The 24,893-nt window shown below is 45.8% G+C and overlaps 1 long non-coding RNA gene across 3 annotated transcripts in view; it reads right to left on the minus strand.

Annotated features, from left to right (window-relative positions):
* Positions 1-294: 294 nt before the first annotated feature.
* Positions 295-24,893, minus strand: part of LOC144287598 (uncharacterized) — a 34,737-nt gene continuing 10,138 nt past the window's right edge. Inside the window, exons 1-4 of one of the 3 annotated variants that reach the window (XR_013355376.1) lie at positions 22,747-23,341; positions 11,506-11,673; positions 1,657-1,793; positions 295-604 (exon numbers count right to left, since the gene is read on the minus strand). This is a non-coding gene — a long non-coding RNA (uncharacterized LOC144287598). Of the gene's footprint in view, positions 605-1,656; positions 1,794-11,505; positions 11,674-22,746; positions 23,342-24,893 lie in introns of those variants that run through there. The other 2 variants (XR_013355378.1, XR_013355377.1) reach the window with 2 other exon arrangements.

A 24,893-nucleotide genomic window follows, 5' to 3' on the forward strand; every position in this document is an offset into this window, starting at 1 on the left:
GGAGCCTCGGTGCCCTGTGGCAGATGATGGATAAAAAGGATTGGAGATAGATGATGGTCATAGAGAGAGGAATGGAACTCAGCTATCAAAGAGAAGGAAATATTGCCATTTGCAATGACGTGGATAGAACTAGAGGGATCATGTTAAATGAAATAAGTCAGTCAGGAAAGAGAATGACCGTGTGGTGTCATTCATAGGTGGAATTTAAAAGCAAAGCATATAACAACTGTGAAGGGAAGGAAAAACAAATAAGATGAAAACAGTTGCAGGAAATACAGACTCTTTTTTTAAATTTTTATTTATTTATGATAGTCACAGAGAGAAAGAGAGAGGCAGAGACATAGGCAGAGGGAGAAGCAGGCTCCATGCACCGGGAGCCCGATGTGGGATTCGATCCCGGGTTTCCAGGATCGCGCCCTGGGCCAAAGGCAGGCGCCAAACCGCAGCGCCACCCAGGGATCCCCGAAATACAGACTCTTAATGATAGGAAACAAAATGATGGTCCTTGGAGGCGGGGAGGTTAACAGAGGACCTGCATGAAGGAGGTCACGTGATGTCACGAGCACTGCTGTTATCTCCAACTGGTGAATCCCTGATTCTTCCTCTGAAAGTATAATACACTATCCGTTAATTAATTGGGTTTAAATTAAATTAAGTTAAAAAAATCCATTGTATCAGAGCACATTTCCTTCTGGACTCTCTGTTTTGCTCCTTCAGCTTATGCCCGAACCACCCCCCATGGGACTGGTTTGCCTAAGTAGGCTCCACGCACCGTCCATGGCCCAGCCCAGGGCTAGAACTCATGACCCCTGAGATCAGTACCGGAGGTGAGGTCAGGAGTCAGATGCTTAACCAACGGAGCCAGCTGGGGGCCCGAGAACCACACTGCTTTATCCTTTGTGTCTGTGACATCGTTTGAAATAGGAAAGTGCTGCGTCCCACTCTCTCCTGCTCCTCCAGTACTGATTTGCTGTCCGGGGTCATTTGTGGGGGCAGATTGATGTTATGGTTTTTTTTTTTTTTTTTGCTATTTCTAAGATATGCCACCATGATTTTGATAGGAATGACTTTGAAACTGAGGGTGGCTTCAGAAACTGTGGACATTTTCACAAGATAAGGCTCCCACCCCTCGAACCCAGGACGGCCTCCCAGAACAGAGCCATGTATGGCTCAGTGAACAAGTCTTGTGCTCCTATGGTTCAGTCTCATTATTTATTCTCCTTGATGCTCCTGAGAAGGGAGTCACGTCCTTCCTTTCCTTCCTGAGTGATCATTGTCGGGACAGAGCAAGGCTACTCTGCTCTGTAGGGTCAGTTTGTGTCCGTGACTTTACTTAACTCACTCCTTAGTTCTAACAGGTTTTGGTGGAGGCTCCCAGGTTTCCTGTTTCCAGTATCGCGTCTTCAGCATATAGGGACAGTGTGACGTCCCCCTTCCAGGTGTGGAACCTTTTCTGTTTACAGCTTAATGTCCTAGAAAGCCCCACAATAGAATCAAAACTGAGCCCAGGCCAAGGGCAGGAAGCCCCTATTAGAATGAGAACAGAGCTCAATGCCCTTGAAGGCCCCATATAAAAATGTACACAGAACTTGAGGAATTGCTCTAGCCCTTCTGGAGGTCCCCGAGACAAGCCCTTAAACCTAAGCAAAAACTCACCTCGGGGTCGAAGTCCCTGCTCCGCATTGTCAGGTATACTTGGACACAAGCTCGAGCTTGTAAATAAACCCTCGTGTGTTTGCTTCGGTGTGGGCTTCTCCATGGTTTTTCGGATTCGCAATCTTGGGCACAACAGTCTGAGATAAAAAAAACAAAACCAAAAGCATTTCGGACGCGGGCAAAGTGAAAGCAGGGTTCTGAGAGATGCGCTTGGGGGCTCTTCTGTGGAGGGCTTGCAGACTGGGTGGTGGGATGCTTAGCCCCAGAACCAGAGGACCCAGTGTCCCCTCCCAAATCACGCCAAACAGCGCCAATCTCAGGGAGCACCACTGCGCCACCTGCTGGAGGCCAGAGGCGCTGAAGACCACCCCAACCCTGACACCGCAGGTGCATCTCCCAGGCAGATGTGCACCTGACAATCAGCACCATGGGCCATCCCCAGACCCCACACAGACCATTCTCTGCCACCAAGTTGTCAGACCCAAGAGGCTGCAGAGCTTCAGCGCTGCCTGGAAAGAAGGGTCTAGCTTCCTTTGTATTTTGTGCTTTATTTTCATTTATTTTTTTATTCTATTTTATTAATTGCCTTATTTTATTTTTTATGTATGTACCTTATATATTTCTTATTTTTACTTTCATGGAACATTAATTGTGTTTGTTATTTTGGGATTTAGAATCTTTTTACAAGGAGGCCAAAATAATCTAGTTGTTTTTTTGGGGGAGGGCAGTTGTTATTGTTTTTCTTGGTTTTCCTTTTTCTTCCTACTTTCTTTTCTGGATAATATAATGAGATCGAGAAATTCACCTCCATAAAATAACATGAGGTAGTATTCACAGCCATGAAGTCCATCAAAACAAATATATGATGTCTAAATACAGTTTAGGGATCCCTGGGTGGCGCAGCGGTTTGGCGCCTGCCTTTGGCCCAGGGCCCGATCCTGGAGACCCGAGATCGAGTCCCACGTCGGGATCCCGGTGCATGGAGCATGCTTCTCCCTCTGCCTATGTCTCTGCCCCTCTCTCTCTCTCTCTCTCTGTGTGTGTGTATGTGACTATCATAAATAAATTATTAAAAAATAAATAAATAAATAAATACATACATACATACATACATACATACATACAGTTTAAAACAATGATTATAAAGATAGCAGCTGGGCTGGAAAAAGAGCACAGAAGAAAACTAGAGAATCCCTTACTGTAGAAATAAAAGAACTAAATTTTAGTCAGGCGAATGTTAAAAACAGTATAACTGAGATGCAGTCCCAAGTGGAAGCCTTAAAAACAAAGAAAGTTATGGACCACAGAGGCAGATTTAGGGAACTCAGCCACTTATTAAAACAATAACATTCATATCATAGGAGACTCAGAAGATGAAGAGAGAGAAAAGGTGGGCCTTACTCATCCAATAGAAACCACAAATACCCACCATTGCTTCAATGTGGATGTAAGTGGAAGGTATTATGCTGAGTGAAGTAAGTCAATCAGAGAAGGACAAACATTGTATGTTCTCATTCACTTGGAGAATATAAATAATAGTGAAAGGGAATACAGGGGAAGGGAGAAGAAATGTGTGGGAAATATCAGAAAGGCAGACAGAACATAAAGACTCCTAACTCTAGGAAGCTAACTAGGGGTGATGGAAGGGGAGGAGGTCAGGGATCTGTATGAATGGGTGACGGGCACTGAGGGGGGCACTTGACGGGATGAGCACTGAGTGTTATTCTGTATGTTGTCAAATTGAACACCAATAAAAAGTGAATATATTATTTAAAAAAAAAAGAAAGAGGGAAAGAAAGAAATAGTGGCACCTTGGTGGCTCAGTCAGTTAAGCTTCTGCCTTAAGTCAGATCATGATCCAGGTCCCAATGTAGGCTCCCTGTTCAGCAGGGAACCTGCTTCTCCCTCTCCCTCTGCCCCTCTCACTCATGGTTTTTCTCTCCTCTCTCTCTCAAATAAATAAAAAACATCTTTGAAAAAGAAACTAAAAAAAACAAAGCCACAAGAAGAGAAATCTCCCACGTAGAAGAATTTCAAACAATTTGTGCAGACATTCCACCCTCAAGTTGATGAGCATAGCTTCCCACTCTTACGTGTGGAATACACATAGTAACTTCCTTCTACAAAATATATTATGAAAAACTTAAAATAATAATGATAATAATAATAATAAGAAGAAGAAGAAGAAGAAGAAGAAGGAGGAGGAGGAGGAGGAGGAGGAGGAGGAGGAGGAGGAGGAGAAGAATCACTTAACTACGGAGAAAGATGACAAACACTACCTCAACAAGATGATCAGATCGATACCAAGACTGATAAATCATGTTGAAAGTATCTATCCTTTATATGATATAATGAAAATGGCAGTATATCTTTGTATATAATCCACAAAAACAGTTCAATCATGAGATAAACGAAAGACATGTCTCAACTGAGGGAAATTTTCAAAATACTCTACTTCTCAAAGTATTCCAGTGCAACAACAAGGAAAGGCTGAAAGACTGTCACAATCCAGAGGAGCCTAAGAAAGCATGAGGACAAATGGAATGTGATATGAGGGATGGTAACTTAGCAAAAACTAAGGAAATCTGAATAAAGTATGGTCCTTGGTTAATGCAACTATTTTAATATTGATTCATTAGCTAATATTTGTACCATACTGATATAAGATATCAATAATTGGAGAAATTGAGTGCAAGTGCATGCGAATGCTCTGTACTATCTTCTCAATTTCCCTATAAATCTTTCTTTTTTTTCCTAATAAATAAGATTTATTTTGAAAATTGACTTAAATGAATCAGGCTCCAAGTGTGAAGACATTTTAAGAAGAGTTAAATTAACTTTTGCCTTATTCTTAAAGACTTCCTTCGATGGGAACAAAGTAATAATTTTATATCAGAAGGAAAGAAAAACACTTATGAACACGTATAATGTCTCCTCAACCTGAAAAGCAGGAACGGATAATAAATAGCAAAAATCAGATAAAAAATACTTCTATTATAATAGACACCAAATTGCAAGGGCATTTAAAATTAGCAATGCATAACATTTATTTCCTTGACATTTGTCTTCCAAAGAGTTCAAAGTGTTTCAGTGTCAGTTGAAACAGGGGAAGAATCTCAGGGAAGAATCCTTCACATAATAATAGGACCACTGGTAATAATATATCTCAGTTCTTTCCAAATCCATAAAGATGCAATTCCTGAGGAGTGACTGAGCTGTGAAGAAAAAGATGAGAAACCCTCATCCCTCTGAATTACTTGTGTCAGAATATTTTAACCATAGCACTATGGATAGTAGTAAATTATCCTTATTAACAGGAAATACGTCTCAGATTGGAATCTGAGCAATCAGAAGGGCAGAGAAAAAACACTTTGAATCGCTCTTCATCTTATAAAGAGAAAGGACAGCTTTTTTATGTACGAAGTCAGTTGTCAAGATAGCCTTAGAGAATAAGATTCTGCAGCATCGAATCCCGCTGCACAGCTGGGACGCCCACGCCCCAGGTCTTCCTGATCCCAAATCCCTGGGCCTGTCCCCCACACAGGCTGCCAGGCTGAGGTCATTTGCAATTGCTCTCTTAGGAGCTCCGGGGAAGGGGGAAGGAGCTAGATAGGATGGGAAGGGATGCAAGGAGGCCAAGAAAATGAAGGCCTTTCCTCTTTAAGTTCAGCGTTCGAACACGTCCAGCCATCCCAGGCCCCCGTGAAGAAGAGATGAAATTTACATTACTTCATTTACAGGAAAAAAACAAAAGTTTACAGCTTAATGCCCTGGAAAGCCCCACAATAGAATAAGAACTGAGCCCACGCCAAGGGCTGGAAGCGCCTATTAGAATGAGAACAGAGCTCAATGCCCTTGAAGGCCCCATATCAAAATGTAAACACAACTTGAGGAATTGCTCCAGCCCTTTTGGAGGTCCCCAAGACAAGCCCTTAAAAGCAAAACACCACCTTGGGGTCCAAGTCCCTGCTCTGCTGTGTCGGGTGTACTTGGACGCAAGCTCGAGTTTGGAAATTAACCCTTGTGTGTTTGCATCAGTGTCAGCTCCGTAGTGGTTTCTCGGATTCACAATCTTGGGCACAACACCCCCATGTCCCCTCCCACCTGGGGCTGAACCACTATCCCCTCTCATCCAGGCTGACACTCAGTCACCTCCCCGCCCACAACAGCTGGGCACAGGCCCTCACACAGGTGTCACGGGCACGGTGGACCCTTTCATCATGCCTGGCCTCCCAGAGGAAAGAAAGAGGTTTCGGCAGGACACACTCCATGGTGGCCCCAGGGCTCCCTGCCCAGCACAGCAGCTCGTGACAGGTTGGGGTCTGTGTCCCTGACGCCTGCTCCTCCTCCCTGGGTTTCCCACAGGAAATGAAGGAGGAGGCCCTGGTCTCCTCCAGGGACATCTTGGAGGTAGACTTGGATGTCACCAGGATGTTCGGCAGCCACACCATATTTTGGGATGGCTAGGGGGTCGGGTGAGGCTGCTGGGCCAGGGGTCTTCGGGACACCAAGGGAGGCCCGGGGCCTTCTGGGTAGGGAAAACCGGGCTACTGAGGCCGGGGGAGCAATAGCAGCCAACAACACACTGCTCCATGGTAGGATGCTGGGGCTGACACCCGTGACCACACTCCCGGTGCCTCGGGGATGAGGAGGCCACTAGGATGGGGCCTCCAGGGGTAGCCATGGGAGCTGAAGACCAAAGAGGAGAGGGACGTCTCCCTGAGAAGCAGGGGATGGGGTGGGGGATGTGGGGGCAGGAACTGGACCTGGGGGCCAGGCTGCATAGCCGCGGCTGGAGCAGGACCACATCGATCCCATGAGGGTCGGACGGGTCAGAGTGACACCCACTCTCGGTGCTTTATATTATTCTAAATTTTATGCATTTAATTTGAGACAATTTGCAATTTGAAAGCATATATAGTAAAATGACCCCCAGAAAATGCCCCCGGTCCAGCCAGGGCCCTGCAATGACCACACGGAGCCCCAGGGGCAGGTGTCACTGCAAACCCCAGACTAGTCGCCTTTAACTGTAGATGTCTCCTTAGCATCATAGAGGAAGGAGATTTCCTGTGTCTGCAGGCCCCCCACGACATCCCCCACATTTCCCACTCTCACACCATCCTCCTACATCATCATCCCCAATGGTATCCCACCTACACATCCCCCTCACACCCACACAGCCCCACACAATCCGCACTCACACTATACCCCAACACCATCAACCCTACACAATCCCCTACACTCCACCACCATCATACCTCTGCCCCCACACCATCCACCACCACACCATTGGCCCCCAGCAATGACCCAATGCAGGTGCCCCCTGTGGGACATGCTCAGCCTCCCCGGGGTTCTCTGGATACCCTAATCCCATCAGAAGCCCGGGTGTCCCATAGAGTACTCAGGGGTTGCAGGGAGGAGGGAAGACAGGAAGCCCCCGACAGGGTGGGTGCAGTTGAGTGATGCAGAGGACCCACTGTGCCCTGCCTCCACCCACTGTCCCTCATTTAGGGCAGCAAACACTGCACAGGACACCAGCCCCTAACCCATGGGGATCTGGGCTGGCCTGGCCCTGGGCTCTGTGAGGGCTGGGGTGATTTGAGCCCCCGACACAGGCCCAACACAAAGACTAATGGGATCCAGCACACACAGCCCTGGATAGCCCTGGATTCTGGCCCCAGGCTGAGCCAGCCCTCTCACAGCTGGATGGTGGGCCCCACCTGCACCCACACCAGGAGGCTGGCTCCTACAGGTGCTGGGGCCCCAGGGAGCCTGAGGCCGGGGTCCAGCTGCCCTGTGGAGACCCAGCGCAGAAGCCCATGAGCTGCAGGTCCAGGTCAGGTCAGCTCTGCTGTCCTCAGAACCGTCTCTCAGACTGAAACCTCAGGACACACGCCCCCACCCAGAGTCCACACATGCTTCCAGGTGGGGGACTCCGGCATCCGTCCCCAACCCATGTCATTCTTGCCCTTCCCTAAGGGACAGAAAGGTCTCCATCCCCAGGGGAAGGCGTGCACCCTCGGCTCTGAGCCCGTTTACTGTAGAAAGTCAATAAAGTGTTGTGGTGTGAAAATGCACAGCCAGCCCACTTCTGTGTCTCCCAGAACACTGTTCACGGGGCATGGAGAGACCCCCAGAGAGGAGGAGGGGGTACCACCTAGGCCCCACAAGCCCCTGCAGGGGCGCCGCCAGGAACACCCGGCTGACGTCCCCACGTGCCTTCCACGGGTGGCCAGATGCCGGGGTCAGGACACAACGGACTTTACTGGGACTCAGGCTGTGCCCCGCGGGCCAGGAGGGCCTGGGACAGAGTGACACCAGGAAGCCTCAGGTCACCAGGGTCTATGCAAAGCGACCCAGAGGTCTGTGCTCCCTCTTTCCAGGAGGCCGTGGCTGGCCGGGTACGGGGCACTTCCTCCCCTCCCCGCATCCCTGTGCCTGTGTGGCTGGGGCAGAGAGGGCCTGCCGGGCGGTCAGCATGGTCCTAGAAGGGATGTTAAGGACAGTACGCCTTTGAGTTGTGCCCAAGATTGTGAATCCGAGAATCCACTGAGGAGCCAACACCGAAGCAAATTCCCAAGGGTTCCTTACAATCTGGAGCTTGTGTCCTAGTGCACCCGACACAGCGGAGCAAGGATTTGGACCCTGAGACTAAGAGGCATAGCAGCTTTATAGGGGCCATTGGCCCATGGGATACACAGAAAGTTGCATAGTCGTGTCGGTCCACATGCAGGTGGCCGATTGAATTACACCTTACCCTATAGGATCCACTTGACCTGGCCTATTTCTTTGGTCAGAATCGGCGTGCAGTTTTGGTGGGCACAAAGCAGGGTTACATTGTTATGAGCCGATTTACGATTATGGTGTGCCCAGCGGCTTGACTGGGTTGGGGCAATGCCTTAAGACATAAGCAGGTCATGTGGGGGTCATAGGGGAGGTGGCGGTTGTAGCACAAAATGGAATCAGTCCTGCTCTGCTTGTCCAGGGGTAGGCGATTTTTGATAAATTTCCTGGGCCTCACACTTGCAGATCATGCACCTGGGCCACCCTCACCAGGTGGACTCACTGTGCATACCTTGTGGTGCTGGATCTCTCACACCAGTGTGTAGAGGGTACCCTCCTCGCCCTAGTGAGTAGGGGCTGGGTGAGCATGGGGCTTGGCCCGAAGGCCAGGCAGCAGAGGACCGAGGAACACCAGCCCCATCACCACCCCTACTCCCACACACAGGCTGCCCCATGGCTCCCTGTAATGGGCACCCGGCACCTCTGGAGATCCACCTAGTGTGGCCCCGAGGTCCGGCTCCCTGCTGGAGAGGCATCGGGGAGAAGAGAAGCAGGCGGCGCTTGGGGAGACCCACTGCCGGACATTGGATTGTGACCGAGCCAGACCTTCCACCTCAGCTGACCCTCCAGCTGAAATTCACCTCAGGAGCGAGCCCTGGGTCAGCCAGGAGAGCCCAGCTAGCCATCCAGCATCAGCACCAGAAATGATGTTGTACCAACCATTTCGGCATTTGGGTGACCCAGCCGGAAGATCTGATAGCTGCATGTGACAGCTTCATGTGATAGACACACACACACCCCACAACCAACAAAAGTCAGAATCCCCCCAATGTTGTCAAACAGCAGCTGGATGGTTACATACACGACGCCGTGGTCCCCAATAGGATACCTGGAAGATGCTATAAACCGTGACTCCAGAGGTGCTGGAGGCACGGAGATGTGCCTGCTGTGTTCCAAAAAGGAGTGCAGAGGTGCAGGAAGCATCCTACAGAGGGGGGGGGCCCTCCTAGGAAAGGACACCAGGACCCTGTGAAGCCCACGGATGGTGAAATCATTCCTCTTCTCTTTCAGCTTCTGCTTTTCCTACTAAATGCCATTTTCCACAATCATAATAGCAAAAATTTATTTTATGTTTTCATATTTCTTTTTATTGGAGTCCAATTTGTATGAATTCTTGCTTCAGCAAGGGTGTCATTCAGGATAGAAAGAGAGAGAAAGATTTTCCCAGACAGGCAAAGTATAAAGGAGTTCATGACCACTAAACCAGTCCAGTAAGGAATTTTCAGAGGGACCATTCTAGTGGGGGAAAAAAGAGACCAAAATCAACAAAGACTAGAAAGGACCAGAGAACGTCACCAGAAACACCAACTCTACTGGTAACACAAAGGCACAAAGTTCATATTTTGAATAAGCACTCTGAATGCTGATACTAAATGCTCCAATCAAAAGATATAGGGTATCAGAGTGCCTTAAAAAACAAGATCTGGGATGCCTGGGTGGCTCAAGGTTTGAGCCTCTGCCTTTGAATCAGGATGTGATCCTAGAGTCTGGGATCGAGTCCCATATTGGGCTCCTGGTGGGAAGCCTGCTTCTCTCTGGGCCTAATTTTCTGCCTCTCTCTCTCTCTCTCTCTCTCTCTCATGCTCTCAAAAATAAACTCGTCATTAAAAAAACAAGGTCCATAGGTATGCTGCCTACTAGATGCTCACCTTAGACCTATAGACACCAGCAGATTGAAAGTCAGGGATGGAAAATCATCTATCACGCTAATGGTTATGAAAAGAAAGTTGGAGGACCAATGCTTATGTTAGAAAAACTAGATTTGAAACCAAACCCTGGGGGACACCTGGTGGCTCAGTGGTTGAGCATCTGCCTTTGGCTCAGGGTGTGTTCCTGGGATCCCAGGATCGAGTCCCACATCGGCATCCCTTTGGGGAGCCTTTCTCTCCCTCTGCCTATGTTTCTGCCTCTGCTTCTCTGTGTATCTCTCATGAATAAATAAATTAAATATTCAATCTCAAAAAAGAAAGAACAAATACTATAAGAAGTGATGAAGAAGGGCATTATTTCATAGTTAAAAAGACTCTATCAGGATCAAACAACTAAATATTTATGCTGCCAACATGGGAGTACCTAAATATGGAAAACAATTACCAACAAATGTACAGGAACTCACTGATAATAATACAATGACGGGATTTTAACACCCACCCACTTATGGCAATGGACCGATTGTCTATGCAGGAAATCAACAGGGGAACAATAGCCTTGACACACTGGACCACAGGGACCCAACAGATAGTCTGAACATTTCTTCCTAAAGCAGAATACACATTACTTTCTTTTTTTTTTAAAGATTTTATTTATTTATTCATGATAGTCACACACAGAGAGACAGAGGCAGAGACATAGGCAGAGGGAGAAGCAGGCTCCAAGCAGGGAGCCCGATGTGGGATTTGATCCCGGGTCTCCAGGATTGCGCCCTGGGCCAAAGGCAGGCGCCAAACCGCTGCGCCACCCAGTGATCCCAGAATACACATTCCTTTCAAGTGCACATGGGACATTCTCCAGAACAGATCATATCATAGGCCACAAATCAGCTCTCAACAGGTACAACAGGTTCAAGAAGTTTGATATCACACCCTGTATATTTTTTTTTAATTTTTATTTATTTATGATAGTCACACAGGGAGAGAGAGAGGCAGAGACATAGGCAGAGGGAGAATCAGGCTCCATGCACTGGGAGCCTGACGTGGGATACGATCCTGGGTCTCCAGGATCGTGCCCTGGGCCAAAGGCAGGCGCCAAACCGCTGCGCCACCCAGGGATCCCCACCCTGTATATTTTTGACCACGATGCTATGAAACTTGAAGTCGGCAGTAAGAAAAAATTTGGACAGACCAAAAATACGTGGAGATTATGAACATCCTACTAGAGAATGAATGGAGCAACCTGGAAATTAAAGAGGAAATTTAAAACAAATGAAAATGAAAACATGTTTCTCCAAACCTCTGGGATGTAGCAAAGGCAGTCCAAAGAGGGAAGTACATAGGAATACAGGCTTACCTCAGGAAACAAGAAGTCGGGGATCCCTGGATGGCGCAGCGGTTTGGCGCCTGCCTTTGGCCCAGGGCGCGATCCTGGAGACCCGGGAACGAATCCCACATTGGGCTCTTGGTGCATGTAGCCTCCTTCTCCCTCTGCCTATGTCTCTGCCTCTCTCTCTCTCTGAGACTATCATAAATAAATAAAAATTAAATAAAATGTTTAAAAAAAAGGAAACAAGAAGTCTCTAATACACAACCTAACCCTACACCTAAAGGAGCTGGAAAAGGCATAGCAAACAAAGCCTAAAGCCTACAGAAGAAGGGAAAAAATTAAGATGAGAGCAGAAATAAACAATACAGAAATAAAAAAACAGTAGAATGGAATAACGAAACTAAGAACTGGTTCTTCAAAATAATTAATAAAATGGATCAAGCCCTATCCAGGCTTATGAATGAGAAAAGACCTAAATAAATAAAATCACAAATGAGAGAAGAGTGATCACAATCAACACCAGAAAAATAAGACAATTATAAGGGGATACTATGAAAGAATATATGTTAACAAACTGGGAGACCTGGAAGAAATGGACAAATCCCTAGAAATGTGCAAATGAGCAAAACTGAAATAGGAGAAATAGAAAATGTGAACATACCCATAACTAGCAAAGGAATTGAATCAACAAGGCCCCTGGGTGCCTCAGTTGTTGAGCATGTGCTTTGGCTCAGGTCATGATCCTGGGGTCCTGGGGAATCAAGTCCCACATCAGGCTCCCCGCATAGAGCCTCATGTTCCCTGTGCCTATACCTCTGCATCTCTGTGTCTCGCATGAATACATAAATAAAATCTTTAAAAAAGAAAAAAGATAAAAAGATGAGAAAGGACCCAAATAAAATCAGAAATGAGAAAAGAGAAATAAAAACCAACACTAGAGAAATACAAAAGATTATAAGAGAATATGATGAAAAATTATATGCCAGCAACCTAGAACCTGGAAGAAATAGATCAATTCCTGGAAATATATAACATAGCAAAAATTAAAAATGAAGAAATAAGAAATTTGAACAGACAGTTGACCAGCAAAGAAATTGAATCAGCAATCAGGGTTCTACCAATAGGAGATGCTTAGATCAATAGAACAGAATGGAAACTCAAAACAAGATACAAACATGTATCTATGACCCATAATGGACAACAAGGCAGGAAGGAATATCCAATGGCAGAAAGACAGTCTCTTCAACAAACCCTAACCCTGACTGCAGGATAAGAACAAATGGTGTTGGGAAAACCAGGCAGCCACATGCAGAAGAATGAAACTGGACACTTTCTTACACCATATATATAAAAAATAAATTCAAAATGGATGAAAGACCTAAATGTGAGACCAAAAAACATATAAAGAAGAAAAGATAGGCAGCAATGACTTTGACATTGGCCATTGGATCTTCTTTCTAGATATGCCTCTGAGGTGAGGGAAACAAAAGCAAATATCCTATTGTGACTTCATCAAATTGAAAAGCTTCTGCAAAGTGAAGGAAAGAACCAAAGCTAAAAGGCAACATACAGGAGCAGGGGCAAGATGGCGGAAGAGTAGGGTCCCCAAGTCACCTGTCCCCTCCAAATTACCTAGATAACCTTCAAATCATTCTGAAAATCTTCGAATTCTGCCTGAGATTTAAAGACAGACCAGCTGGAATGCTACAGTGAGAAAAGTTCGCGCTTCTATCAAGGTAGGATGACAGGGGGGAAAAAGAAATAAAGAAACAAAAGGCATCCAAGGGGAGGGGCCCCACGAGGAGCCGGGCTAAGGCCAGGCGGTGTGCCCCCTGGTCAGGAGAGCTTTGTCCCAGAGAAGCAGGATCGGCACCAATCTTCCTGGGCAGAATGGCGCCCACAGGGATTCAGAGCAGGACCCCAGGAGGGCGGGGATACCCTCATGCTCCCTGGGACACTAAGAGACACCTGCACTCCCAGGAGAGTGCACCAAGCTCCCTAAGTGCTGCAGGGCACGTGCACTGACTTGGGAGCAGCTCAGAGGGGTTCGGGCAGGGCTCTGCGTGGAGCAGGTTGCATGCCCCGGGAGCAGCTTGGTGGCAGTGCCTCAAGCAGAGGAAGTGGCTCCGTGCAGAGGGGGCTGTGCGGCTCCAGAAGCAACTCGGAGGTGCTCAGGCGGCGGCTCCCTGAGGGGGCTGCCCGACCAGGAGCAGCTCAGAGGGGCTGGGTGGCAGCTGTGGGGAGAGAAAGCTGTGCAGACAGGAGCGTGAATCCAACAGCGCAGGCCCCAGAGCACAGGGCTCCAGGACACAGCCCAGGATTAGGCCTCCCCGGGGACAGGCAGAGGCCCGGATGGCCCAGGACAGCAAGGACGCTCCTGCCCAGAGCTGAGCAGATCAGCGGTCCCGACCCAGAGCCTCCAGGCAGTGAAGATGGACTGCTCTGGAGTTACTGTGGGGGTTGAATACAGGTATCCAGAGCTGGCCGCTGCCACTGGGGTTGTTCCTCCTGAGGCCTCACGGGGTAAACTACGCCCACTGAGCCCTGCACCAGGCAGTGGACAGAGCAGCTCCCCCAAGTGCTAACATCTGAAAATCAGCACAACAGGCCCCACCCCAGAAGTCCAGCTAGACGGACAAGTTCCAGGGGAAGTCAAGGGACTTAAAGTATACAGAATCAGAAGGTACTCCCCCATGTTTTTTTTTATTTCTGATTGCTTCACCCTCCCTTTTCCCCCTTCTTTCCTTTTCTTTCTCTTTTTATTCTCTTTTTTCTTCTATCTTCCTTTATTCTTTTTTCTTTTTCTTTTCTTTCCTTCTTTCTCTCCTCTCTTTTTCTCCTTTTCCCAATAAAATTTGTTTTTGGCCACTGCACTGAGCAAAATGACTAGAAGGAGAAGCTCACCTCAAAAGAAAGAATCAGAAACAGTCCTCTCTCCCACAGAGTTACAAAATCTGGATTAGAATTCAATGTCAGAAAGCCAATTCAGAAGCACTATTATACAGCTACTGGTGGCTCTAGAAAAAAGCATAAAGGACTCAAGAGACTTCATGACTGCAGAATTTAAATCCAATCAGGCAGAAAGTAAAAATCAATTGAATGAGATGCAATCCAAACTAGAAGTCCTAACGATGAGAGTTAACAAGGTAGAAGAACAAGGGAATGAAATAGAAGACAAGTTGATGGCAAAGAGGGAAACTGAGGAAAAAAGAGACAGACAATTAAAAGACCAGAAAGACAGATTAAGGGAAATAAACGACAGTCTGAGGAAGAAAACCTACGTGTAATTGGGGTTCCCGAGGGCGCCAAAATGGACAGAGGGCCAGGATAAGTATTTAAACAAATACTAGCTGAAAAATTTCCTAATCTGGGAAGGGAAACAGGCATTCAGATCCAGGAAATAGAGAGATCCCCCCCCTAAAATCAATAAAAACCGTCCAACACCTCGACATTTAATAGTGAAGCTTCCAAATTCCAAAGATAAAGAGAAGATCCTTAAAGCAGAAAGAGACAAGAAATCCCTGACCTTTATGGGGAGGAGCATTAGGGTAACAGCAGACGTCTCCACAGCGACCTGGCAGCCCAGAAATGGCTGGCAGGATATATTCAGGGTCCTCAATGAGAAGAACATGCAACCAAGAATACTTTATCCAGCAAGCTCTCATTCAAAATGGAAGGAGAAATAAGGAGCTTCCAAGACAGGCAGGAACTGAAAGAATATGTGACCTCCAAACCAGCTCTGCAAGAAATTTTAAGGGGGACTCTTAAAATTCCCCTTTAAGAAGAAGTTCAGTGGAACAATCCAAAAAAACAAGAACTGAATAGATATCATGATGACACTAAACTCATATCTATCGATAGTAACTCTGAACATGAACAGGCTTAATGACTGCGTCAAAAGGCGCAGGGTTTCAGACTGGATAAAAAAGCAGGACCCATCTATTTGCTGTCTACGAGAGACTCATTTTAGACAGAAGGACACCTACAATCTGAAAATTAAATGTTGGAGAACCATTTAGCATTCAAATGGTCCTCAAAAGAAAGCAGGGGTAGCCATCCGTATATCAGATAAATTAAATTTACCCCGAGGACTGTAGTGAGAGATGAAGAGGAACACTAAATGATACTTAAGGGATCTATCCAACAAGAGGACTTAACAATCCTCAATATATGCCCCGAATATGGGAGCTGCCAAATACTTAAACCAATTAATAACCAAAGTAAAGAAATACTTAGATAATAATTGTCTTATACTTGGTGACTTCAATCTAGCTCTTTCTACCCTCGATAGGTCTTCTAAGCACATCTCCAAAGAAACGAGAGCTTTAAATGATACACTGGACCCGATGGATTTCACAGAAATCTACAGAACTTTACATCCAAACTCAACTGAATGCACATTCTTCTCAAGTGCACATGGAGCTTTCTCCAGAATAGACCACATACTGGGTCACAAATAGGGTCTGAACCGATACCAAATGATTGGGATTGTCCCCTGCATATTCTCAGACCATAATGCCTTGGAATTAGAGCTAAATCATAATAATAAGTTTGGAAGGAGCTCAAACACGTGGAGGTGAAGGATCATCCTGCTAAAAGATGAAAGGGTCAACCAGGAAATTAAGGAAGGATTAAAAAGATTCATGGAAACTAATGAGAATGAACATACAACCATTAAAATATTTGGCTTGCAGCAAAAGCAGTCCTAAGGGGGAAATACATCACAATATAAGCATCTATTCCAAAAGGCGAAACTACTCAAATACAAAAGCTAACCTTACACATAAAGAGGCTAGAGCAAAAAAAAGCAGATAGATCCTACACCCAACAGAAGAATAGAGTTAATTAATATTCGAGCAGAACTCAAGGAAATTGAGACCAGAAGAACTGTGGAACAGATCAACGGAAGGAGGAGTTGGTTCGTTGAATGAATTAATAAGATAGATAGACCATTAGCCAACCTTATTAAAAAGAAGAGAGAGAAGGGATCTCTGGGTGGCGCAGTGGTTTGGCGCCTGCCTTTGGCCCAGGGCGCGATCCTGGAGACCCGGGATCGAGTCCCACGTCAGGCTCCCGGTGCATAGAGCCTGCTTCTCCCTCTGCCTGTGTCTCTGCCTCTCTCTCTCTCACTGTGTGCCTATCATGAATAAATAAAAAAAAATTTAAAAAAAAAAAAGAAGAGAGAGAATATTCAAATTAATAAAATCATGAATGAGAAAGGAGATGTCACTACCAACACCAAGGAAATACAAAGGATTTTAAAAACATATTATGACCAGCCATACACCAATAAATTAGGCAATCTAGAAGAAATGGACGCATTCCTGGAGCCAGAAACTGCCAGAACTGGAACAGGAAGAAATACAAAACCTGAACAGGCCAAAAACCAGGTAGGAAATTGAAGCAGTCTTTCAAAACCTCCCAGGACACAAACGTCCAGGGCCAGATGGCTTCCCAGGGGAATTCTATCAAACGTTTAAAGAAGAAACCATACCTATCCTACTAAAGATGTTTGGAAAGTTAGAAAGAGATAGAGTACTTCCAAATTCATTCCATGAGGCCAGCATCACCTTAATTCCAAAACCAGACAAAGACCCCACCAAAAAGGAGAATTACAGACCAATAGCCATGATGAACATGGATGCAAAAATTCTCAACAAGATACTAGCCAATAGGATCCAAAAGTACATTAAGAAAATTATTCACCATGACCAAGTAGGATTTATCCTCGGAACACAGGCTGGTTCAACACTCTTCAAACAATCAATGTGATTCATCATATCGGCAAGAGACAAACCAAGAACCATATGATCCTCTCATTAGATGCAGAGAAAGCATTTGACAAAATAGAGCATCCATTCCTGATCAAAACACTTCAGAGCATAGGGAGAGAAGGAACATTTCTCGTCATCTTAAAAGCAATCTAGGAAAAGCCCACAGCAAATATCATTCTCAGTGGGGCCGCACTGGAGGTCTTTCCCCAAAGATCAGGAACAAGACAGGGATGTCCACTCTCCCACTGCTATTCAACATAGTACTGGAAGTCCCAGCCTCAGCAGACAGCAAAAAGACATTAAAGGCATTCAAATTGGCAAAGAAGTAGTCAAACACTCCCTCTTCTCAGATGACATAATACTTTACCTAGAAAACCCAAAAGCCTCCACCCCAAGATTGCTAGAACACATACAGCAATTTGGTAGCGTTGCAGGATACAAAATCAATGCCCAGAAATCAATGGCATTTCTATACACTGACAATGAGACTGAAGAAAGAGAAATTAAGGAGTCAATTTCATTTACAATTGCACCAAAAAGCTTAAGATACCTAGGAATAAACCTAACCAAGGAGGTAAAGGATATACCCTAAAAACAATAGAACGCTTCTGAAAGAAATTGAGGAAGACACAAAGAGATGGAAAAATATTCCATGCTCATGGATTGGCAGAATTATCATTGTGAAAATGTCAATGGTACCCAGGCAATGAACACGTTTAATGCAATCCCTATCAAAATACCATGGACTTTCTTCAGAGAGTTAGAACAAACTATTTTAATATTTGTGTGGAATCAGAAAAGACCCCGAATAGCCAGGGGAATTTAAAAAAGACAACCTTATATGGGGACATCAGAATGCCAGATTTCAGGGTGTACTACAAAGCTGTGGTCATCAAGACAGTGTGGTACTGGCACAAAAACAGACAAATAGATCAATGGAACAGAATAGAGAACCCAGAAGTGGACCTTGAACTTTATGGTTAACTAATATTCGATAAAGGAGGAAAGACTATCCATTGGAAGAAAGACAGTCTCTTCAATAAATTGGGCTGGGAAAATGGACATCCACATGCAGAAGAATGAAACTAGACCACTCTCTTTCACCATACACAAAGATAATCTGAAAATGGATGAAAGATCTAAATGTGAGACAAGAGTCCATCAAAATCCTAGAGGAGAACACAGGCAACACCCTTTTTGAACTTGGCCACAGTAACTTCTTGCAAGATACATCCACGAAGGCAAAAGAAACAAAAGCAAAAATGAACTGTTGTGATTTCATCCAGATAAGAAGCTTTTGCACAGCAAAGGATACAGTCAACAAAACTAAAAGACAACCTACAGAATGGGAGAAGATATTTGCAAATGATGTATCAGATAAAGGGCTAGTTTCAAAGACCTATAAAGAACTTCTTAAAATCAACACTAAAGAGACAAAGAATCCAATCATGAAATGGGCAAAAGACATGAAGAGAAATCTCACAGAGGGAGACACTGACATGGCCAACATGCACATGAGAAAATGCTCTGCATCACTTGCCTCAGGGAAATACAAATCAAAACTACAATGAGATACCACCTCACACCAGTGAGAATGGGGAAAATTAACAAGGCCGGAAACCACAAATGTTGGAGAGGATGCGGAGAAAAGGGAACCCTCTTACACTGTTGGTGGGAATGTGAACTGGTGCAGCCACTCCGGAAAACTGTGTGGAGGTTCCTCAAAGAGTTAAAAATAGACCTGCCCTATGACCCAGAAATTGCACTCTTCCCTATTTACCCAAAATATTCAGATGCAATGAAACGCCGGGACACCTGCACCCCGATGTTTTTACCACGAATGTCCACAATAGCGACACTGTGGATGGAGCCATGGTGTCCATTGAAAGATGAATGAATAAAGAAGATGTGGTTTATGTATACAATGGAATATTCCTCAGCCATTAGAAACGACAAATACCCACCATTTGCTTCAACTTGGATGGAACTGGAGGGTATTATGCTGAGTGAAGTAAGTCAATCTGAGAAGGACAAATGTATGTTGTCATTCAATGCGTTAATATAAATAATAGTGAAAAGGAATATAAGGGAATGGAGAAGAAATGTGTGGGAAATATGAGAAATGGAGACAGAACATAAAGACTTCTAACTCTGAGAAAGTAACTAGGGATGCTGGGAGGGGAGGAGGGCAGGGGGTGCGGGTGAATTGGTGACGGGCACTGAGGGGGGCACTTGCCGGGATGAGCATGGGTGTTATTCTGTTTGTTGGTCAATTGAACACCAATAAAAAATAAATTTACTAAAAAAAAAAGTTCAAACAGCTAAACATTTATGCTGCCAACATAGGAGTACCTAAATATAGAAACCAATTAACAACAAACATACAGGAAATCACTGATAATAATACAATGACAGGGGATTTTAACACCCACTTATGGCAATGGACTGATCGTCTATGCAGAAAATCAACAGGGGAACAATAGCCTTGACACACTGGATGACAGGGACTCAACAGATATAGTCTGAACATTTCTTCCTAAAGCAGAATACACATTCCTTTCAAGTTCACATGGGACATTCTCCAGAAAAGATCATATCATGGGCCCTCAACAGGTACAACAGGTACAAGAAGGTTGATATCACCCCTTGTACATTTTCGGACCACAACGCTATGAAACTCGAAGTCGACAGTAAGAAAAAAAATTGGACAGACCAATAATACATGGAGATTATGAACATCCTACTAGAGAATGAATGGAGCAACCAGGAAATTAACAAGGAAATCTAAAACAAATGAAAATGAAAACATGTTTCTCCAAACCTCTGGGATGTAGCAAAGGCAGTCCTAAGAGGGAAGTACATAGCAATACAGGCCTAAAGAAACAAGAAGTCTCCAATACACAACCTAACCCTACACCTAAAGGAGCTGGTAAAGGAATAGGAAACAAAGCCTAAATCCTACAGAAGGGAAAAAATAAAGATGAGAGAAGAAATAAACAATGCAGAAAAAACAAAACAGTAGAATGGAATAACGAAACTAAGAGCTGGTTCTTCAAAAATTAATTAATAAAATGGATCAAGCCCTAGCCAGCCTTATCAATGAGAAAAGAGAAAACCTAAATAAATAAAATCACAAATGAGAGAAGAGAGATCACAATCAACACCAGAAAAATAAGATGATTATAAGTGAATACTATGAAAGATTATACACTAACAAACTGGGAGACCTGGAAGAAATGGACAAAACCCTAGAAATGTGCAAACGAGCAAAACTGAAATAGGAAGAAATAGAAAATATGAACAGACCCATAACTAACAAAGAAATTGAATCAGTAAGGCACCTGGGTGCCTCAGTGGTTGAGCATCTGCCTTGGCTCAGGCCATGTTCCCGGGGTCCTGGGGGATCACGTCCTACATCAGACTCCCTGCATGAAGCCTCATTTTCCCTCTGCCTATAACTCTGCTTCTCTGTGTCTCTCATGAATACATAAATAAAGGTGAAGCCACTGTGGAAAACAGTCTGGAGGGTCCTCGAGAAATTAAAAATAGGGGATCCCTGGGTGGCGCAGTGGTTTGGTGCCTGCCTTTGGACCAGGGCGTGATCCCTGAGACCCGGGATCGAATCCCACGTCGGGCTCCCAGTGCATGTAGCCTGCTTCTTTCTCTCCCTGTGTCTCTGCCTTTGTCTCTGTGACTATCATAAAAAAAAATTTTAAAAAGATGTTAAAAATAGAGCTACCCTACGATTCCAAAATTGCACAGCTAGGTATTTACCCCGAGGATACAAAAGTAGTTTAGTAGATTTTAAGAGGAACATGCAGCCCAGTGTTGGTAGCAGTGTTATCAACAACAGCGAAACTGTGTATAGAGCCGAGATGTCCATCGACAGATGAATGGGCAGAGACGATGTGGTAAATATACACACTGCGACATCACTGGGTCATCAGAAGGGATGAAATGAAGCCATTTACAATGACGTGGGAGAAGTGGAAGGGACTTATGCTAAATGAACTCAGTCAGTCAGAGAATACAGATTCCAAATATCATACAATTGCATTCACATGTGAATTTTAAGAAACCAAACAAACTGGCAAAGGGGCAAAGGGTGAGATGAGACATGCAACCAAGAAACACACTCTTAACCACAGAGAATAAACTAATAAATACCAGAGGAAGGTGGGGGGTGTGAAATCAGGGGATGGGGATAGTGGAGGGCACCTCTGACCAGTACCAGGTGTTGTATTCAAGGGTTGAATCACTATGTGGTAAACCTGAAACTATATCATACTGTGTTTACAAAGAGGAATTCAAGTAAAACTTTAAAATAATAATTGGTAGTATAGAGAAAACATGTGCACACAAGAGATAAAATCAGAAAGGCAACTGAAAATCCAAACAAAGAGTCTTTAGAGCCACAAATCCCCTCCTTCGCTCAGCTCACGAGAATCCTGCCATGCCTATTCTCACCCCAGAGAAGACTGGATTTTGATTCTCTGGGGAGGCCACTGACTTGGTGGAATCAGGCTATCTTTGAAACCAAAACCTAAATAGAGTGCAGAAAACTAAACTGCCCAAGATGCTAGGAGTCCCAGTGCAGGCACATGCCAAGACACAAACTCTAACCATACACAGACATAACCCTTACCCTACACTTAAGCCTAATGTTAACCTAACACTTAAACAAGAACTATCACTAATCAAAAACCAAACACAAACCCCAAGACCAAACCACATTCACTGAACCTACCTGCCAAGCCACACCCTAACTCCTAAACCTATTCTGAGGTTTCCTTAACTCTGACCCTTACCTTAAATCTAACTGTAACCCTAACCTCTAACCCTAACTTAATGTACTCAAATCCTATTCCTAACCTTAATTTGTACCCTAACCCTAACCCTCTAATACTAACCCTATCTCATACCCCAAACTGTACACTACCCATACCCTAAAACTAATCCCTAACCCACTGCCTAACCCTATCTCTTACCCTTTTCCAAAACCATACCCTGACCCTACCCTGACCCTGACCTGACCCTATCCCTAACCCCTAACCAAACACTAACCCTAGCACTAAACCCTATCCTAAGCCTAACCCTCACTCTAACCCTAAACCTAGGCCTAACTTTAACTCTAACCCTTAACGCTAACCCCTATCCCTAACTCACACCCTAACCCCTAACCCTAACTGCAAACCTAATCACAACCCTAACACCAACCATAACCCTAACCCCAACTCCTAACATCCTGCCCTAATCCCTAAGCCTAAACCCTAACCCTAACTCTAAATCCTGTCCCTAACACTAACCCTAACCCCTTTCCCTAATCCCTAACCCCCAGCCTAACTCCTAACCATTGACCCTTACCCTTATCCCTCACGCTATCCTCTAATCTGTAACCATAAGCATAATCACTAAACCCTAACATCTAACCTAACTTAACCACCAACTGCCTCCCCTCCCCTGACCCTACCATTCATTCTACTCATTCACTTACCCTGTGGTTCTGAGGAGTCCCTTCTGATGTGGACGTGGCCCCCAACGGCACCTCCAGAGTCCTCCAGGGGGTCCTGAGGAAGCCAGGATCCTGTGAGTGTGGATGTGGCCCCACGTGTTCTTGGGTCATAGTCAGCAGGTCCTGAGGACACGGGTCTCCTGTCACTGTGGACTATGCCTCACATCCTCTGGAAGCCTCACAGCAGGTCCTCAGGAGGCCGAGGGCTCCTGTCAGCCTGGACATGGCCCCATGGCCCCCAGAAAACTCACTGCGCGTCCTGAGGGGGCTGTGGGCTCCTGTCAGCATAGACGCAGCCCCATATGTCCTGAAGCCAAAGTGCTGATCCTAAAGAGGCTGGAGACTCCTGTCAGTTTGGATTCGGCACCCACATTTTTCTTACGCCTCACCACAGGCCCTGATAAGGCTGGGGTCTTCTGTCTGCATGGAAGCGTCCCCATATTTCCCGAAGTCTACACTGGGGGTCCTGAGGACGTCAGCGTCCTGTTGTGTGGGCGTGGCCCCCAGTCCTCCCATAGCCTCACTGTGGATTCTGAGGAGGCCAGGGCTCCTGACACCATGGATGCGGCCCCCACCTTCCAGAGACTCAAATTATGTCCTGAGTGGCCCGGGAGCTCCTGCCAGAGTGGACGCAGCACCACAGCTTCCTGAAGCCTCCCTGCAGGTCCTGAAGCGGCCCAGGTGTTCCTGTCAGGGTGGATGTGGGCCCACATCTATCCTGGGAATATGAGCAATCAGATGGGCAGAGAAAAAAACACTTTGACTCGCTCTTCGTCTTATAAAGAGAAAGGACAGCTTTTCTATGTACAAAGTCAGTTGTCAAGATAGCCTTAGAAATAAGAGTTGCAGCATCAAATCCCGCTGCATAGCTGGGACGCCCGAGCCCCAGGTCTTCCTGATCCCAAATCCCTGGGCCTGTCCCCCTACACAGGCTGCCAGGCTGAGATCATTAGCAATTGTTCTCTTAGGAGCTCTGGGGAAGGGGGAAGGAGCTAGATAGGATGGGAAGGGACACAAGGAGGCCGAGAAAATGAAGGCCTTTCCACTGTAAGTTCAGCATTCCACAAGTCCAGCCATCCCAGGCCCCTGTGAAGAAGAGCTGAAATTTACATTACTTCAGTTACAGGAAAATAACAAAAGTTTACAGCTTAATACCCTGGAAAGCCCCACAATAGAATAAAAACTGAGCCCAGGCCAAGTGCAGGAAGCCCCTATTAGAATGAGAATAGATCTCAATGCCTTTGAAGGCCCCATATCAAAATGTAAACAGAACTTGAGGGGGATCCCTGGGTTGGCACAGCGGTTTGGCACCTACCTTTGGCCCAGGGCGCGATCCTGGAGACCCAGGATCGAATCCCACGTCGGGATCCCGGTGCATGGAGCCTGCTTCTCCCTCTGCCTGTGTCTCTGCCTCTCTCTCTCTCTCTCTGTGACTATCATAAAAAAAATAAAATATTTAAAAAAAAAAGAAGTTTAAAAAAAAAAAAGAACTTGAGGAATTGCTCCAGCCCTTCGGGAGTACCCTGAGACCAACTCTTAAAACTAAGCTAAAACCCACCTCAGGGTCCAAGTCCCTGCTCCGCTCTGTCGGGTATACTTGGACACAAGCTCAAGCTTGTAAATAAATTCTCATGTGTTTGCCTTGGTGTCAGCTTCTCGGTGGTTTCTCGGATTAGCAATCTTGGGCATAACAGTCTGAGATAAAAAAACAAAACCAAAAGAAGCTCGGACACAGGTAGAGTGAACGCAGGGTTCTGAGAGAAGCCGCGGAGACCTGGGGGCTTGGCCGCTCTTCTGTGGAGGCCCCAGCAGACTGGGGTGGGGGATGCTCTGCCCCAGAGCCAGAGGACCCAGAGACCCCACCCGCATCCGCCTATCAGGGCCAGGTCTCAGGAACAGGGCAGCACAGCCCACTGAGCCCAGAGGCGCTGACCCCCACCCCGCCTCTGACCCGCGCAGGTGCATCTCCCAGGCAGATGTGCACCTGACAATCAGCGCCATGGCCCATCCCCAGACCCCACACAGAGCATTCGTTGCCACCAAGTTGTTGGACCACAGTGGCTGCAGAGCTAAAGCTCTGCCTGGAAAGTAGGGTCTAGATTCCTTTGTACTTTGTGCTCTTTTTTCAT

The sequence above is a fragment of the Canis aureus genome, chromosome 17 (assembly GCF_053574225.1).
Source record: "Canis aureus isolate CA01 chromosome 17, VMU_Caureus_v.1.0, whole genome shotgun sequence".
NCBI classification, from domain to species: Eukaryota; Metazoa; Chordata; class Mammalia; order Carnivora; family Canidae; genus Canis; species Canis aureus.